Genomic DNA, 17,581 nt, shown 5'->3' on the forward strand with positions numbered 1-17,581 from the left:
AGTATGATTGGATTCTGCAGTCAGAGTCCCTGACTACTTAGGAAATGCTTAATATAGTCCCCGCCTAACAAAACTCCTGAGTGATAGTGAAGATATCACTTGCCGACCTGTAACGAAAGATTTCTTCACTGTGTACGATCCTGCTCTCAAGCAGAGGTACGTAAACTGCATCACTGCATGTGCAGGGAGGTTCCCAGCAAACGGCTTCATTTACAGGAGGCAAGTCCCTCTCTCCTGTCAGGCTGCGCACCAGTGACCAGGGCTCGGCCTTTGCCATGCAGCTGGCACGTGCTCAAACCTTTCTAACGAGGTTGGAGAGGCAGAGCAAATCTATGAAATAAAAAGTTATGCCCATTTTATCCCATAACTTTTCACAGTACCTTGCACTGTAATATCAGCACCTGCATCCTGTGCTCACAATCTCTGATTTAAAGCTTCCTTGGCCAGAAGACTCGCTCCAACCCTAACCTTCTTTCTTTCTCCCCTCCAAGCCCTTTTTTCTCTCTCAGTCCAATTCAAGGACCCATCCCTCAGTGTTTGTCATCAGGCTCCATCCTGTACCCCTCTGCGCCTTCAGGGTGTCTTCTTTTTTCTCTGTTCCAATAGCTCCAAAGTCATTCACTGCTCCTAAGGGAACCTGGCTTTTCTCTTCAATCCCCAGACATCAGACATCTCTGGACCCCTCTGTCTGTTCCTCTGTCTGTCTTCCTTCATGGTTCTCTCTTTCAATTTGCAAAACCTTCACTCTATCAAGTTTTAAGCAACAATATTTCAAGGGAATGGACAGGAAATTCCCATGCCCATAATTAAATTTCACATGTAGGGCTGTGCGTGCCTTAGTGCCCACACTGACAAATACTTCTCATAATGAGCCACAGCTAGTACAAATCAAGTGACACAAAACCTGAAACGATTGGAAAGAAAAGAATGTGACTCAAATACGTAGGACCTTTCTTTTAGCACAGAGAGCTTTTCATTGTTAAAAATATGCTTGAATACAGCATTCAAAACCTGAACAAACTGATTAACCAGGGACCACGTCAGTAAAGGAGCGGCGGCGCTCTGTGTTATCATGTGAGAGGCCCCGGTTTGGGAATGACAGAGGCTGATGATAAATGGCTGCATCATGGCCACGATGCCACAAGTCTCTGTGGAACAATACTGGCTCTGCTGCCCTCACTTGACAGCTGCACTCAAATCTCTGCAAACAAGAATTACTCCAGAAGGCCGTTTGCTCTTCTTCTGTTGCAAAAGTTGTCTGGGGAATACACACGGTGGATACACTGAAGGAATCTCTGGTGCATGGCTTCACTGCATGTTCTCGTCCCCTTCTATTGTGCCTAAGGACCTCTCTACCAGGGAATGGGCACAGAGACATGACTTTGCCACTGGAAAATGTGTCTACCAGGTGATTTAGAAAGCAGCCAATTTGGTTGTGCCAGCAAAGGCAACGCATCTCCTAATACCTTCCCTCAAGAAAAGGAAAGGTCATGATGATCAGCTACAGTGTTGGAAGCAAAAGGGCAAAATATTATTCAGAACAATGAAGTTTTCCATTTTATATTCCCCTGAGTAATATTTTGTGTTTAAATTCTTTGTAAGGAGAGACAAGAGAAGGAGACAGAGTAAGTGCTTGAAGTCCGCAGCCATCCACGTGCCACACCATCTGCACGTTTCATGAATTCCAACCTATGGAGCTGGCTAGAAACAATGCCTTGTTTAAAAAAATAATAACCATGTTACAAAATTTTCTGTTTTCAAGTTTTAAGAAGTCTTCTCTTTTCTCCCCCTTCCCTGCCCTTGTTTTAATTAAAAGAAAATTATTTTATAAAAGAAGACAAGGAATTTCAGATGGGTCCTGGACACCCCAGTGTCTCAGCAGAGGGGCGTTGTGGAACCGACCACTGGCTGCTCCTGTTACAGATTAACACGCTTGGGACCAGCTCTCTGTCCCAGCCCCTGTATTATCAAATGACAGCCTCAACTACACCTTAATAAGAACATATTTTCCACTCTTTTAAGTTCTTTAAGTGGCATCTTGAGAAGTACATGGCACCCTATATAGGGATTAAATTGGGTTTTTTAGATATAGCCAGTGATTAAGGTGGGCATTTATGGCCTTCTTACTGGCAGAAGCCAATCTGTGGCAAAGCAATCTGCAACACTAGCCCTACAGACAAGGCAAGGTACAATGCTGTAAACCAAACCCCATTCTGTTGTTGTGTTATTCAAGCAGCCTCATCAAATTATTACCATTATTTCTATCCTAATAAAATGGAGAGGTCTCATTCAGGTTTCAGGTTCCATGGTGCCTGATTCCCTCCACGCACACAATGAAACACGGCTCTAAAGCTGATGGTAAAATGAAAACAGTTGGGAGAGTTTAACAGAATTCGTAATGAATTCTTTTCAGGCATATGCTTGTTTCAAATGTCTTCTCATAGCTGCTAGTGTAGCAGGAAAAAAGACGTGAAAGCAACCAGGAATTTCATTGTCTCTAAGTAAACAACAGGACATGAATCCAATTTTGATAATCCCAGATCACAGTGAAGGCGGTAGCACCGGTCCCATCCCAGACTGCCTCTCCTGGTCCCAAGGTGGCCCAAGACGCTTCCTTCCTCCAACAAAACAGGACGGAGGATGGATGTCCCAGCTACAGTACCGGCCCTGCGTGCCCTGGGGTTTTACACATATGGCAACACTTTGTACAGGTGCTTGTAAACATGATACAGTTTATTACTGTTTCTCCTTCCCAGTAAAACAGAATCAGAACTCTCATTTTCAGACAAAATTCCTTTTTTCCTAACAGCTGCAACACTTAAAAAAATTAACTGTAAGCTTTTTTTCTTCTGACTTCCAGAACTGAAATGATTCCCAAAAGTAAAGACATGCACTCCTTTTTTCATACACTTATGTTTATGTGTATATGTATGCATCTATTCTGATACCTGGTTTTGCTAAAGAATGTACTAGGAATCTCCAATGTTGAATAGCAGCATAAAAGTCTTATAGGCATTGGAGTTATGTAAGTATTGATAATTAAACAACATCATTTTATAATGGTTACAGTCTTGATGAAAAATAAGCAGGAAGATAAATCTTATTTAAAAAAGCAAATATCACAAACAGTTAATGCCTTTTTCAGGCATCATGGGAAAAAAATACAGTCCTCACTTTTTTTTTCCTTTTCCATGTTATTTTAAATGATTGATGGTAAATCTTTACCTACAATTAATGCTGACTTAATAGGCAGGTTACAAAAATATATTCAGAGCTTTAGCTTGATTTTGGAATATGAAGAAAATTTAAGGAAAGCATGGTGAAATATTTCAAAATATGAGGGAGTGGGTCAGATAGAGGTAGCTCCAGGGTCGACATTGCACCCTCTGGCTGATACAGCTCTCCAACAGTATCCCAAGAGGTCTTGCATCTTTGCACAGTGTGACACATCCTCCAGACCCTTTAGAATTTAATTGAGACACCATGAATGGAGGGTGAGATACAAGAGAGGTTATTGAGATTGTTATCAAGAAAGAAGGCTAGCAAGCCAAAAAAACACATTCAGATTATCTGCCCTTACGTCAGGTCTGACTGGCACGGCGCAGAGCAGGAACTTAGACAGCAAAGGACCACAGAGTCCTGGTCCCCAGGCCTAGGAACCTGCTGCCAGGTGGCCCAGCAGCAACAGAAAGCCATAGCATAGCAGCATGGCTTTTTCTGGCTACTGCAGAAGGAGAGGAGCCGGACTAAATCTTAAAAATTAAATCCAAAGTATATACAGGTCTAGGCTTCAAATGTTAAAGCTGTTCAGCATATATGTTCCTCTTATGCTGACCTGCACTGTACTGTCAGCCACAGATCCACCAAGTTCTCCTTCATGGATTTGAGACCAGGGCTCCACACAGCCCGGAGACCAGGCTTCATCTCAGGCTCATCAGTAAGCAAGTGAGATAAGAGTTCAGAGAAGGGCCACACCGCCTCCCATACTTATCAGAAACCACTCCTGGCACCACCTGAAGGGAACGCTGGCACAGTGTGGAAGCCCAGTTTCCGTGAATGTCTAGATTTGGATTCACTCATTGGAAGAGTAAAAGAGAAGACCATGACCACCTCTGCTTATGAGATGCTCTGTATCGCAGTCAGCAGCTTCTGGCAGACAAGCACCACACAGGTACAGCATTCAGGAGCCAAGGCTGGCTTCCAGAGCTGGACAACCCTGCTTCACACTGCTGCATGCTGTTTACACACCAGAGGAATAGTGCCGGTTTATTGGAGAGCATCTCATACTCAGTCTTTGATAATCCTGAACCAGCTGGAGAACATTTCCGCTTTGCAGGCTCTATAGGTTGCCTTGCCTGAGGTTGATCCACGATAAAGTAAAAAAATAGTAAGTGAGATGCTACTGAATAAAAGTGGCCCTGACTAGGATCAAAATACAACCACACACCGGGTGACCACTACCACCAGACTCACCATATGCACTAGATGACATGGCTCCACATGCAAAATGACTCTGAATAACTAGGAATATGTTTCCTGATGTGGTGGGGGTGTGATCAGCGCAGACGACGTGGGAGCCTGCAAAGATAGCACTGCAGACTTTAACCACCAGCATATTAATGGTAGTTACGTTAAACTGGTTGTTCAGCACTGATCTGAATAACTTCCTATTTGGAACATTCCTTCATTGAAACAGTGTATGAGAAAATTTGTGTCTATTAAAAGATAAAAACCAATAAGTAAATTTAATTGCTTCTACAGCCTTGTGTACTAGGCATGTTTATCTTAATATAGCCAGGTATGAAACCTACATCGGATGGTGTAAAAGGGGAGTATAGACCTGGCTGAGAGTGCAGATTGCTGTAGAACAACAGATTTTACTCCCTTCTCAGGAATAAAATATAAGCAATATGCTCCACCAGTACCTGAGCTGCTATGCTAGCAGATACAATTTGCAAGCGATAGACCTGCAGGAGAGTGCAGCAGATAAGCTGAAGCTTTCTGGTTTTGATGCAGCATGCTACCTCGACACTTGCAGTCTTTTCTGCACTCCGTCTGTCTGAGGGAATAACCCAGTTCCTTAGGCAGCTCTTCAGACTATGCGTTGCCAGTGCAGGGACTTTGCTGTCCTGAGTTTATGAAGAGAACCTAGTTTCTCAAAAATATGCCTGGGAACCAGCTAGGTAAACAAACAAAAGCATGATACACTGCTGCCTGAAAATATGCTACAGTTAATGCTTGCACAGGAAAATCCTTACATACAGCAAATATTTTAGGACTTTCTGATTACCTCCACTTGCTGCAGCAGTTTTATCGTCCTGGTATTGCATCACCCTGCTGTTGGAACATTACCGGCAGTGGTAGCCTGCACTGGAGTTTTATTCCCTTTCTCTGGGCCAGTCCTTTCATCTTTCTTTCTTTTTTTTTTTTTTTCACTCTGAAGGTTATTTATGCAAGTGTGACATGCAGTTACAGTAAAGTTCCTTGCGCTGAACGGAGTGCAGGGCAGTGGTAAATTCCATTCCAAAATCATTTTGAATTCTAAAGGCTCCATTTAAGGGATAATGATGGGAGCAAAGGGCATTTCTCCAGGATTAATCACTGGCTGGGTGAGATGATAGCCCAAGGCAAAGCCACGGGCCATTAACCCCTGCAGGTCACCTTATCCCTACAGGAAATGCACTGGGTCAAGTTCACTGTTGCTATTATAAACTCTTATTGGAGAAAGAGGTTACACTTCTATGTTTATATATGTCTTCCATTCCCATGTTTGTAATGATAGTGGATAGCTTTTGGCAATGCCTCTATATGGTACCATGGAGAGATGTAAAAACAAGTTCTATTGTTATATTTGATGCCAAAGACACAAGTGGATTTTTAATGTTTACAGGGAAACATTTAAGATTCTTGGTAAAAGAATGAAAAATGAAATGACAGAAAAATACCACATTAAAAAGACCCAAGGAAATTACATTAGAAAGATGGACCCTCTCCTTAGCTGGTGTAACTCATCACATCTCCTCTAAAGCCAAAGGAGCTACATGAATCCACACCAGCTGAAGAACTCAGCCAGAAGTTGAGGTTGAAACACACTGAAGTATACATTTTAGGCTTGTATCATATACTATCACATAGGGAACATCACATAAAGTAGCAGTTGACAAAAACACTGCTATGGGATTTATGGGCTCATGAAAACAGCATTTTAAAGTGCTGCACAAATCCTTTATTATTTAAATAGCTCCCAGCCCCACAAACTTTAGTCAGGTCCAGTACTTTCTAGCCAGGACACCAGGCAAAGGTTTTCCAAGCAACCCATTGCAAGGGGAAAAGCTACCAGTGTAGCTATGTGGGGTGGAGCAGCAGAACTTTGCTCACTGTGAAGTTTTTCTTGTGCTGACATGAACGGTAGCCCCAGAGTTCAAACTTAGATCCAAAATGAGACCATGCAAAAGCTTCGGGGTATACAAATCTGAAGATTCTCCTAAAGAAAAAGAAAGGGAGAACAGTGAAGGTCAAATCAGAGCTGGGTTTGTGTGTTTCGTGCCCGCCTTCTGAGCCTCTCTTGAAACATATAAAAGAATCGCAGCTTTCATGAAAGAGCACAGAGTCCTCAGCCTTCTGCTAGAGAAGTACCCTGAGAACACGAGCAGTGCTTCAATCTCCCTGCTTGTGGTGGCTGCTCGCTTCCCTTGTGGCTGCAGTGAGCACCTGTATCCATTTGGGATGCACAGCCTGAAACTCTCTCTCTGCCTCCAGCCTCTTGCCAGAGGTGGAGCATGGATCACTGGTTTTATGATGCCCCTGCAGTTAGCAGCAGTAATCCCTTCTATAAAATCGTTTCCTGATTGAGGACTTGCACAGGAACAGCAGATTTAGGCTACTTCTCCATAGACTGAAGGGCGTTCCGATGCTCTTAGCTCCCATCTACAGGGCAAATCTGTTTCGGGGCATTTAACCCCTTCATTTTGAAGGTGTGCTGAAGTTCAGCAAAGAAGTGAAGATCCACTGAGCCACAGAAAGCGGCCAAGAGCTCATCTCCATACCTAGCAGTGGAGGCAATGCCTGAGATGGGGAGCCCTCGAGTCCAGTTACGATCACAGGTACAATGCATAAGCAGCCTTGTAGCAGCCAGGGTGTTGCACTCTCCCTGAAGTAAATAGAAATTTCACTGTGGCATGGAACCGTGGAGTTTTCTCCATTAAGATGCCTTTCTCTCAGAGGCTCTCGCCATGTCTCCCTCCCTGGGGGAAAGGAGCGTAAATCAGCAGAGCTGCTCATTGCAGGCTGCAGGTCCCCCCCACAGGAGGGAAGCTCCTTCCTGACCGCACGCAGGTGCTTCACTTCTGGAGAGAGCTCAAATTTCAGATGGAGCCCTGTCTCTCGCGCTCCCAATTTATGAGTGTAGATGGCTCCCAGACCATCACAGGGGTTTGTTTATATCCCATTTGGAGGTGCCTGCCTCTCCTCACACGCTGTATACAGAGTCCAGACAGCTAACACGCAGTTCTGATTTCCCTAAAGAGTTTTAAAGTTGCACAGGAAAACATACTGCCATCATTTCCTAATTTCAGACTACTACACTTTGCAGCTTTAATGTTCTTTTAATGAAGTTTTTAGGTGTAATACAAACATACAAACATTTTAAACATATGGTAATAAACTGCAAAGTAAATATAATTACAGTAGCTCTCACCAAATTGAAAGCTTTTTATTTTACTGTTAATTGGCTAAAACGATTTGCAAATGCTGAAAAGAAAACTTTGGCATCAATATTTAATAAAATACAGCAATAAGATACTAATCATCTTATGGGATCAAGTAGCTAGGTTTTAGATCATAAGATATATGATCAAGTGTACAACTGCTAATGCCAATTGCTCTCTAATTAAAACCTAAACCCACATTAAAATAACATAAAAGGTCTGGGTTAGACCAGAAAGAAAACCCGTTATCTCCATTCACTTTCTTTACATGTTATTGTGAGGAAAGACCCATTATGTGAGTGGAAAAACAATTGTTCCTCGTGGCCCTGACCCCTGTGAAGATGGAGACCGGTGTAAGGCAGACTTCAAAAGGAAAACCCCGGCAATCCCCTTAGCAGGGCCAGCCAGGAGGAGCAGCGTAAGGCTGCCTGCTACCTGCGTGTGCCGGGGCAGGCAGCGGGCACACAGAGTTTTCCACCGCTTGTCCTCCCATGGGGAATGTGCGGTCATTTCATGGCACCGACCCCTCCAAAGCAGGTAGAAATGAAGTAACTGAGATACCAGATGTGATCTCTCCTCCTTCCTTCACCTTCCCACTTGCTTAGGGAGACCAAGGGAAAATTCTTGCAGAACGGGAACAGAAAATTACCATCGCGGCTGAATGTGGCCCACCTCCAGCACATGATCCAGCAGAGGAGAGAAAGCAGCAGGAGGACCAGGCAGGTCTCTCGCTCCCAGCGCTGCTCGCAGGTACCACAGCTAGCATCAGGCCCCAGGGATTTTAAAATGCAGCCACGCCATGTGTCTGTTCAACTCCCCGCTCAATGATGACCAAGTAGTGGTCAAATCTCACCCTTCACAGTTACACGTACAATAAGCGGTGCTGTTGCAATGTCTTCCCTGCTCTTGTGCCCACCTGTCCCCTCTCCAATATCCTTGTATTTGCCAGCTTTCTGGAAGAGATTGTCTTTTTGTTATATGGAAACGGTAGCTCTCGATTTCCAATCACTAGTGCCTCAGTGCTGCTGCAGTACATAACAATCATTATAGTAACAGAAATCATCATGCTTGGAAGGTGAAAAAGAGGCTGAGAAAAAATATCTTTTAGTCTTAAATACTATAAAAGTTAATAAAAACAATTTGAGAGAACTAGAATACAGTTTGTGGCATATGTGGATGGCCAATACTTGGAATGCTCACTCCAATTACTCCTGCAGAGTAATCCAAATCTCCTGCAGAGTTTTCAACCTATATATAGATATAGATAGATAGATAGATAGATAGATAGATATTGCTAGTAGTTTTTCATCTGACTGTTAAAAATCAGTAATGATCACATTTTTCATTTTAAATACAAACTTCTGCTGAAAAAAAAAAAAAATCTGGTGGGTAATTTTCTTTCACATCTGTGATGGGAGATGTATTATGTATTTGAAGTTTGAGCCAGGGTTTTCTCTTGCTATTTTTTTGCTCAGAAGAACCATCAAGTAAGAATGGTTCATTTTACTGCTCTGCAGTTTTAAAAAATGGAATGGGTTGGACCATCATGAAAAGCTGAATAGTTTGATCTTTCTGTGCTTTGGCTAGGTATTGCTACAGCAAGAGGAATTCAGATCTCCCCACAAACAGTGCTCTAATGACAGGGTACCACAGCCTAACCCCAGTGGCACGGGAGCTCTACTTTGGCCCTTACTCACTCTGGCAGGTTTAATCCAGGCTATAATTCTTTCAGGAATAAGATTAGAAACTATGCAAGTCTGAATCTGCCCCATTGCACCAGCTTTACACTGATCTAACTGCATTAGACTTACATGTGTTGCATCACACTACAGGGATGGGGGGTCAGGATCAACACTTTTTTTTTTGGCTGCCTCCATTTTATTCTATGTTTGCTTAGCCTGCAAATCCAAGCCACATTCAGAAAGCCAGTTCATAATATCCATCACATTTTCAGTTTTATTGATCAACTATTTTAATTCACAACGAACACAATAAAGAATGTTGTCTATATATTCAAGCACCAAAGGAAAAACTCTGTGAAGAAGAGTCATCACCAGTTATAGCATATGCAATAGCTTTGGACACTTGAACCAGAAGGAATTTCCTCCCCTCTCTTCTAGGACTTCCAAAGCCTTCATTAAAATATTTGGGCCCCATCCTCCACTCACGTACATTGGTACACCCTCATGAAGGTCAGTGGACGTCAGGCCAATTTAAACCAGCCCAGAATCTGGAAATGAGAAATGGTTTCCTTTTATACCACGAACAATAGCTTAGACACAAAAACTGTAGATAACCATTTACATAAAATGGTAGACTAAAAAAAAATCCCCTTAAATGGAATGCTTGTGTATTGCTTGTTACATTACTTATTATGGTATCAGATGATGTAAAACTAAAATAGCTCCAAATATATTTGTTTTATAAATATTTTCTGTCCTTCTTTTATGACATCTTCTCAAACAGGTAATGTACTTGTTTTACTCAGATAAGTAGTGTGATAGATCTGACACAAGAGAGTATTATAGCACATGGCAAAGGAATTCTGATGCTCTTCAGTGATGCTTCTAGGTGATCAGCAGCTTTGTCTTTAAAATGTTCAAGAAAAAAGGCAACAGTGATAAAGAATCACATTTACATCGCTGTATTTAGGTTTATATTCCTGTTCATAAACAATGGGGACTTTGTATCTTAAAACAGTAGCACGCTTTCTAATGTGAGCCAAATATATACTTTACCTAGAGTTACTACATAAAAGTATTATAGATCATCCAACAATATGAGAAAATGTCACCGCATTCATTTAAAGTAGCTATTTGTGAAATGTGTGTTACCGTATTTTGCTTGGGGCATATATTTCCATGCTTTATGAAATTATTAATTCTCATTAAATTCTAATGATCCTGTCTGAAAAGAGCAGAATTAATTAACTGCTCCATTAAAGTTATTGCTTACTCCTGATGAGGCCTGTAAATGTTTCTACTTTGTTAGGCCAGTGAAAGTTTTCTGAACTGCAACTCCTAGCCTTACAAGGAAATTTCCCCCATCAGCAGCGCATTCCGTAACAGTAAAATTACCGGATCCTAACAACACCTATGTAGCCTTTGAGACTTAAGTCTTACGCCCTGAAACAAATATTTTCCTCCTTTTACTAAGGAAAAAAAAATGAAGCTCATGCTGGTGGGAAGGATCTGCAGAACCTGCGAGAGACAGGTGGTGTCTAACCGGGGCCAGCACTGGCCGAGCAGCAGCCCCGCTGTCCTTCCCTGCCGAGGGCAGCTCCGGTGCGGGTTCCCGGCGGGTTAGCAGGGAGGGCTTGCAGTGCCCCAGCAAAGCTTCGGGTGTGCGACTGTGTCGTCGCTCACAGCTGGCAGTGTACCAAGAATCCACACCGGCGTTGGGCCGGCGTTTTGGCAGCCTGTGCAGGACCTGACAGACCAGGGTTCAGGTTCCTATTTATGCCCATATGAAAACTGGTTATTTAAATCTCTTTGAGGATTTAGACTGCAGTGACTCTGTACCTCTGTTGTCACTTGTAAAACTGAAATAACTTTGCTACCTCACCAGAAGGCTGTGAAAATGACGACAGCTGTGAGGTACTCGGGTGCTGTGTTTACTGGGGTTTCACCCATGTCCCTCAGGACAGATGGCAATGCTGTGAGCAGCGGCAGTGCCTGCAGAGCAGCGCCTTCCCCCAGTGTTTGCACACTGGGCTTAAGGGCTCAGCATAAACTGATAGTTTTGAAAGGTTACATGGTCATCTCCGTAATCAAAAATGGTATCTGCTTGAAGATCATTATGGCTGCAAGAAGCGAGTTCCCTGACATGCGCTAACGGCAGGTAAAATAGCTTTGGCAGCTCTCAGTAGCGGGCGGTCAAGATCACCAAGACTCAATGAGCCAACGACTTATCCCCAGTGAAAATGAACAAGGAAAGCGTTAATCAGAACTGCTAAGAAAAGCTTGCTGGCTTAAACAGCAAGCAAAATGCGACAGCTGCATTTGCAACCGAGTAGTGCTCAACAAATAATGTACAACCAATCGTATGTGAGAAAGATTTTAAACCTACACATGTAAAAATCTCCCATGATATGCCTGTATGCTCATCGGACCACGGAACTGGAACAGGGCTTATTATCGCAACTCTGACCAAGAGCTACCCAAGACAACTATCAAATCTGTTAATCCATCAGATAATAATTAAAATATAGAGGTATTAGTTAAAGAAACTGAAAAATTTATTACTTCTGTGAGCTCAGATCACGATTATTACATTATTTGCATACACTGAATAAACTATTTTAAAAATTATTTGCTCAGCTTCATTATTAAAACATTTTTCAAAGCCTGGGTTGAGGTTTTTTTGCAGGGTTTGCTTTTTTCTGTATAAGGGCTGAATTTTTTCACAGAAATTAAATACTTCTTAGTAATGCTCCCCAGATAGTAAACAGAAATTTTTTTAAACATTCAACTCCTATTACTCCCCAAGAAACACCTCAGTTTGCATAGGCTTCTGCCACAAAAACATTGTTTACATTGGCCATTGATATGTTGGAAAGGATCAGAAGTTAGATTTGCAGCCTAAATTGGCAAATATACACCGTATTTTTACTCATTATATGCCAATCTATGTCTGCTATTTAAGCATTGAGGATTGGCTGAGAGTTTTGGATGCTTCTCAATAATAAACTAATATAATCTGAAATACTGACTGCTCTGGAAATACCAACACTTTTTCTTTTCCTATGTCATGTCTTTCAATCGCAGCTAATAACCGGAGATCAATTCTTAAAATTAGTCCCTCGTTCCAGCCCCTTGGAAAAGATTTTGACAAATGTCTGCAGTTGCAACGTTTGATAGCATGGGCTTTTCTCAAACGCCTCACCCTTCTCCGCTTGCTTCTGGTCTCCACGCATACTGGGCACCCGTAGGGAGGCAGCTAACTCATTTGTATGAGACAGTCCCCCTAGGTTAATGGTCAAATGCACTGTGGTCAATGATGTGCAGGAGGGATGGTCCACATTAAGGTCAGCAATGCTATTTTGGGCCCCAAGGCAACTGCGCAAGGAAGTGTCTCTAAGTGAGGAAACGCCAAATGATTTGAATTTTCTCAGCAGCAGAAGCAGCAATAGGAGCTAAAACACACTCACGTCCATCGAGCTGGACTCCTCTGTGCAGGCAAGCACCAGGCACAGTCCCGGGCTCAGCTGCTGCCTGGCAGAGGCATCGTCATTCCTGGGGGGACCTGTCTCCATCACCCACGCCAGCGTGGCGTTTCCACCACCCACTTACTCCCTGGAGAGCTGTGCCACTTGCCGAGAGCTTCCAAAATAGCGACTTCCCAGCCCATAATGTTACAAGTTTTTTTAAAACATTTGCAACCAATTTTATAGTTAATTAAACCCAGATTTGCTCTATTCAGTCATTTGTTCTATAACTTCTGAATATTTTTTGGTTTGAAGTTTAGGGTTTTTTTCTAAGAAGTCATGCGTAAGCTTTAACTGTAAATAGGTTAACTGCAGCTCTGATCTTCCTCCGGCATCTGCCAGTAAAGACAAACAATTTTCAAACACCGAGGCCTAACGTGGATCACAACATTTCAAGGTGGGACCAGTCCCGTGGCACTGCCAGCAGAGAACCCCATGCCAAATCATACAGCTAGTAAATAGCATGGCATCAATTCCTCAAAAATTTCCATAGCAAGAGTTTTAGGAAGAGATCCAAATACCCCATCAGTAAATCTCGCGGAGTAGGTGATACATTTACAGTCGCCAGATATTTCAAATGGCCTCTCTCTCACATAGGGTTACATTCTACAAATCCAAAAGTCACACACACTAGATACGCCATGAAGTTTGAAGCTATCCTCTCTCCTCTGTTCAGAACAAATGTAGAAAAATCATGTGACACAAAGTCATTACTCATTTTTTTCTCAACAAGACAAGAAATCATTATTCATGCTTTTCTTTAAAAATCAATATTTCTACCAAGAAAGAGAAATAAGCTGTTGTAAGAAAAACTGTCTGAGTTTCAAGCCAGACTTCTCCTAACCTTGGAGCACAGTCTTCCCAACAACATCTATTTCTCTGGCTCCCAAGCAGCATCTCTTACGGCTCTTACCTTGGGCATGCAAACAAGGAAATCTCAGTTAAAATTAAGCTCCTGCTCACCAGGGACCAATTATTGATTTTCTTCCTTTCTTTACTCTATGAATAGAACAGATGGGATTTCAAAAACATTTGGAAAAAAAAAATTGACCTGTTAAAAACAGCTACAGTGAATTGTAAATATCAACACCAAAAAGATAGCCCCGTCTTGCCTCCATTTCTGGTGACTACTATAATTTTGTTGAGAAATGAGTGGTCTACATTCATTGAATAAGGTCACAGAAACACCACTGTGCCTTGAAGAACAGCTGGGATCACAGACGTCCTTGGCAGCCGCAGGCACCTACACTCAGCGCTAGCCCTGGACGAATGAATTCATACTACAAAACCAGAGGTAACCAACTGCATAACGTGCTGGCATGTCCCAGAGACACGCAGCAGGTGCTACAGGAGCTATGGGCTGTCCTTTGCAGAAAATAATGGCTGTTTTACCTAAAATGAGAGTTTAACCCCCCCCGTATCAACCTGTGAGATGTGAATTTATGTCCAGTAAAATGAAAAACCATCACATGAACCCCAAGTTAATTGTCTGTCTAGTCTTGAAAGCAAGCAGTGATTCATTTATTACTACAACAGATACTAGCAAAACACGTTTATGCATTAGAATTATCTCAGTGCCTTAAACTGACATTCAGAAAAGCCTTCCTAGGTAGCACACAGTAAAGTGAATGGTTGGAAATGCCATGTCTGACATAGAGAAAACATGCGGGTCTCTAGTACCTTCAAATTGTTATTAAATATTATTATCATTCTTAAAAAAACATTCTGCAATTTCTTGAAACAATGATATCGGTATCATTTAGCATCATCTGCTGCTGCTGGTAGGAGACCATGCTTAGAGAGCACAGATGCCGATGAGCAGCTGGCTCAGAGGCCGAAGCACAATCCGTACAGCCCTGCCTGTAACAACAACCAGGATGAGATTTCCCAGACCCCATCCAAGCACTTGGGATCAGAGATCACTTGTCAGTCATTACATATATCGGAAAAAATGCCTACTCTCTGAAAGCACTGTTGCATTCTAGCAGTTTTCTTTCTTCAACAGCACACCCTAACAGCCACTTGGTTTTTCAATACTTGTTGTCTGTGTTCTGCAAAAAAAACCCTGTCTCTTTTAGACAAACCTGCACCACAAACCAATAGACCAGAAGTATTAGCTTGATACAATCACATCAAGGTGAGTAAGTCTACTGCATACACAGCAGCATGTATACAAAACCCACAGCATTGAAAAATCTCACCACAATCTTGATATAAATCAGGATCCACGATGCTGTGCCATATACGCATAACTCTCCAGCTTAAATAAGTTTGAGTCCTATACAAGGATGAGACTTGCAAATTCTCCTTCTTCCTCTCATTTTAAGAAGTGTGCAGGGCTAGACATAAAAGAGTCATAAGGAGGGAAGTTTAACCTGAGTTTAAAAAAAACACATGAAGGAAGTCTGCAGATCTTGTATCCAGAATAAATATATTATGCCATTCTCATAAATATTCACTTTTTGAACCTGTTCCAAAATTCACCAGAACTCATACGAGTTTTTTCTTGTATGCACTTTTTTCTTCAGGCACTGTGTTTAAAGGCTTGTAGAATAGTTACCCAAGGAATTGAGTAAAATCCCATCATTTTAAATTGTAAAGTTAGATTTGACTAGTCACTGGAATCTGACTGCAACCCTTTTAACCTGGCATTAAAAGTTAAAAGAAAAGCCAGTGTTATATGTTAAATATATTTAACATATATTACTTCTCTCCTTCCTACAAGGACAACCCACAGCATGCCTGTGGGTTCAGCGCCCACGACCTCCAGGAGAAGCGCTGCCTCCCCGGCTGCCCTTCCTCTGCGGTACGCTCCTGGCGCACGCAGTTGTCCACCTCCCATCCGCAGCTGACTTTCGAGGCTGGTTGCTTTACCCATCAGTGAGACTCATGACCTCACGTATGTCCACTTTGCTCTGTGACATTTTGACATCCTCATTTAGAGGCTGGTGTTATCGTGGCAGGTTCTTTAAAGCTGGAAAAAAGAAACAGCGTGGTTTTACTTCTTAACAAGAACATTTACTGAACATCCTGCAACCAGTCAACTCCTAATCTGTGGAAAATGGTGTCTTATGTTCTGGGGACGGCAAAGCATTTGTGCTCAGTTACTGTACAAATCAAGGAGAAGGAATAGGGCTTGTCGCTGAAACTGGCAGCGACTGCAATTAGAGATGAATGAAAGCAGTGATACAAATCAAGAATCACCAGAGAATGGAGTATCAGCTAAAAGGAAAGGTAAGATATGCCCCTTTTTTAAGAGAAAAAAAAAAAGTATTCACATTGCATTCAGCCTTCAAGCTGCTGACATGATGCCCCTACACAAAGATTACATATTACTGAAGCCAATAGACTGGGAAACACAAATCTTAAAAATAAATACCACACAGGCAAAGACGGGTAAGCTCCCTTACACATCTACCCACCTACACAACAGACTGAGTAATCAAGATCAATCGCCTCTTCGCTTCAGCTATCAGACACAGAAGAAGAAATACCCTGTGGTCCTGCCACAGCTCACACAAGCTCCAAAGACGCAGCTGTGAAGCTTTTGGAAAGTGGACAGCACCCACAGGCTCCAAACGAAGGCCCAGGAGGACACCACGGCCTCCTGCCGAGCATGGACCTCCCAAACCCTCTCCTCACTTCATGGGAACCTGAAAGGAGGCAGTGGACTACATTTTCACCAGGAAATCTCAACTTCTTGTTCTGCGAGTGCCCAGAACCGCTGCTGCCTGGAGATGGCAGCTGAACAACCAAGGGCTATTGCATGCCTCAACCCTGAGTTTGCTCTAGCAGCCACGTTGCTGCTGGGTACCAGCTGCACTGAATTCAGCATAAAATATAGCAGCAACAGCTATTTCCATTCAAAAACTGGGATGAGGTGCCCCTCATGAAATAACCTTAACATTTTCAGAGGTCCTCTTTTTTTTTGCCAGACTCCAGCTGCAGCATTATCACCAGAAAGTAAAAGAGATGAGCTCAGATCCTACTGCCAGCCTCAGGGGATTCAAACCAGCTTCCCGGAGAACGCCCTAATTGTCACCCTGATCTGGAGGGGCTTGTTCCTGCATGAAGCCTTTCCTAACGCACCTGAAAAGCTTTCAGGAGCAGTGAAGGCAGCAGAGGTGTGCTCAGGAGCTGCAGCTCATCTGTGAACCATGAGCCATGAATTCAATAGGCTTCATGTCTTCAGTAAAAATTCCAGCCCACCTTTAATTATCATCTGCTGGAGTTCACTTGTTTTGTCTGATAAAGAGAGTGGCTCAAGGAGATAAAGAAGGATGCTAACACTTATTTTAACTGTTTTAATTCCTGTTTAAAGAGTAAGAATTCTACCGTTCTTCAAACACAGCTTTAGTCTCTGACACTCTCTCCTATATTATTTTTTATTCTATTTTTAATAAATGAAATCAATTATTACATTTAAAAATTTTACTAACAGTTTTTCTGGGGGCAAACAGCATAAAGTATTTCTTCCTCTTAATTCAGACTACTGTTTTCAGTTTCAATGTTTTCAAAATATTAATAATTTGTATTAAGCAGAGACATGTAGGATTCAAGTTGCTGAAATAATTTTAAATAGTTTACTTTATAATTATGCAATTTACCTTTCTATAAATCTGATTTGCCAGGAAAACATGATAAAAGGAGATTTTCTACAAAGTATCTC

The sequence above is a fragment of the Platalea leucorodia genome (genome assembly GCF_965183815.1).
Source record: "Platalea leucorodia genome assembly, chromosome: 1".
Lineage (NCBI taxonomy): Eukaryota > Metazoa > Chordata > Aves > Pelecaniformes > Threskiornithidae > Platalea > Platalea leucorodia.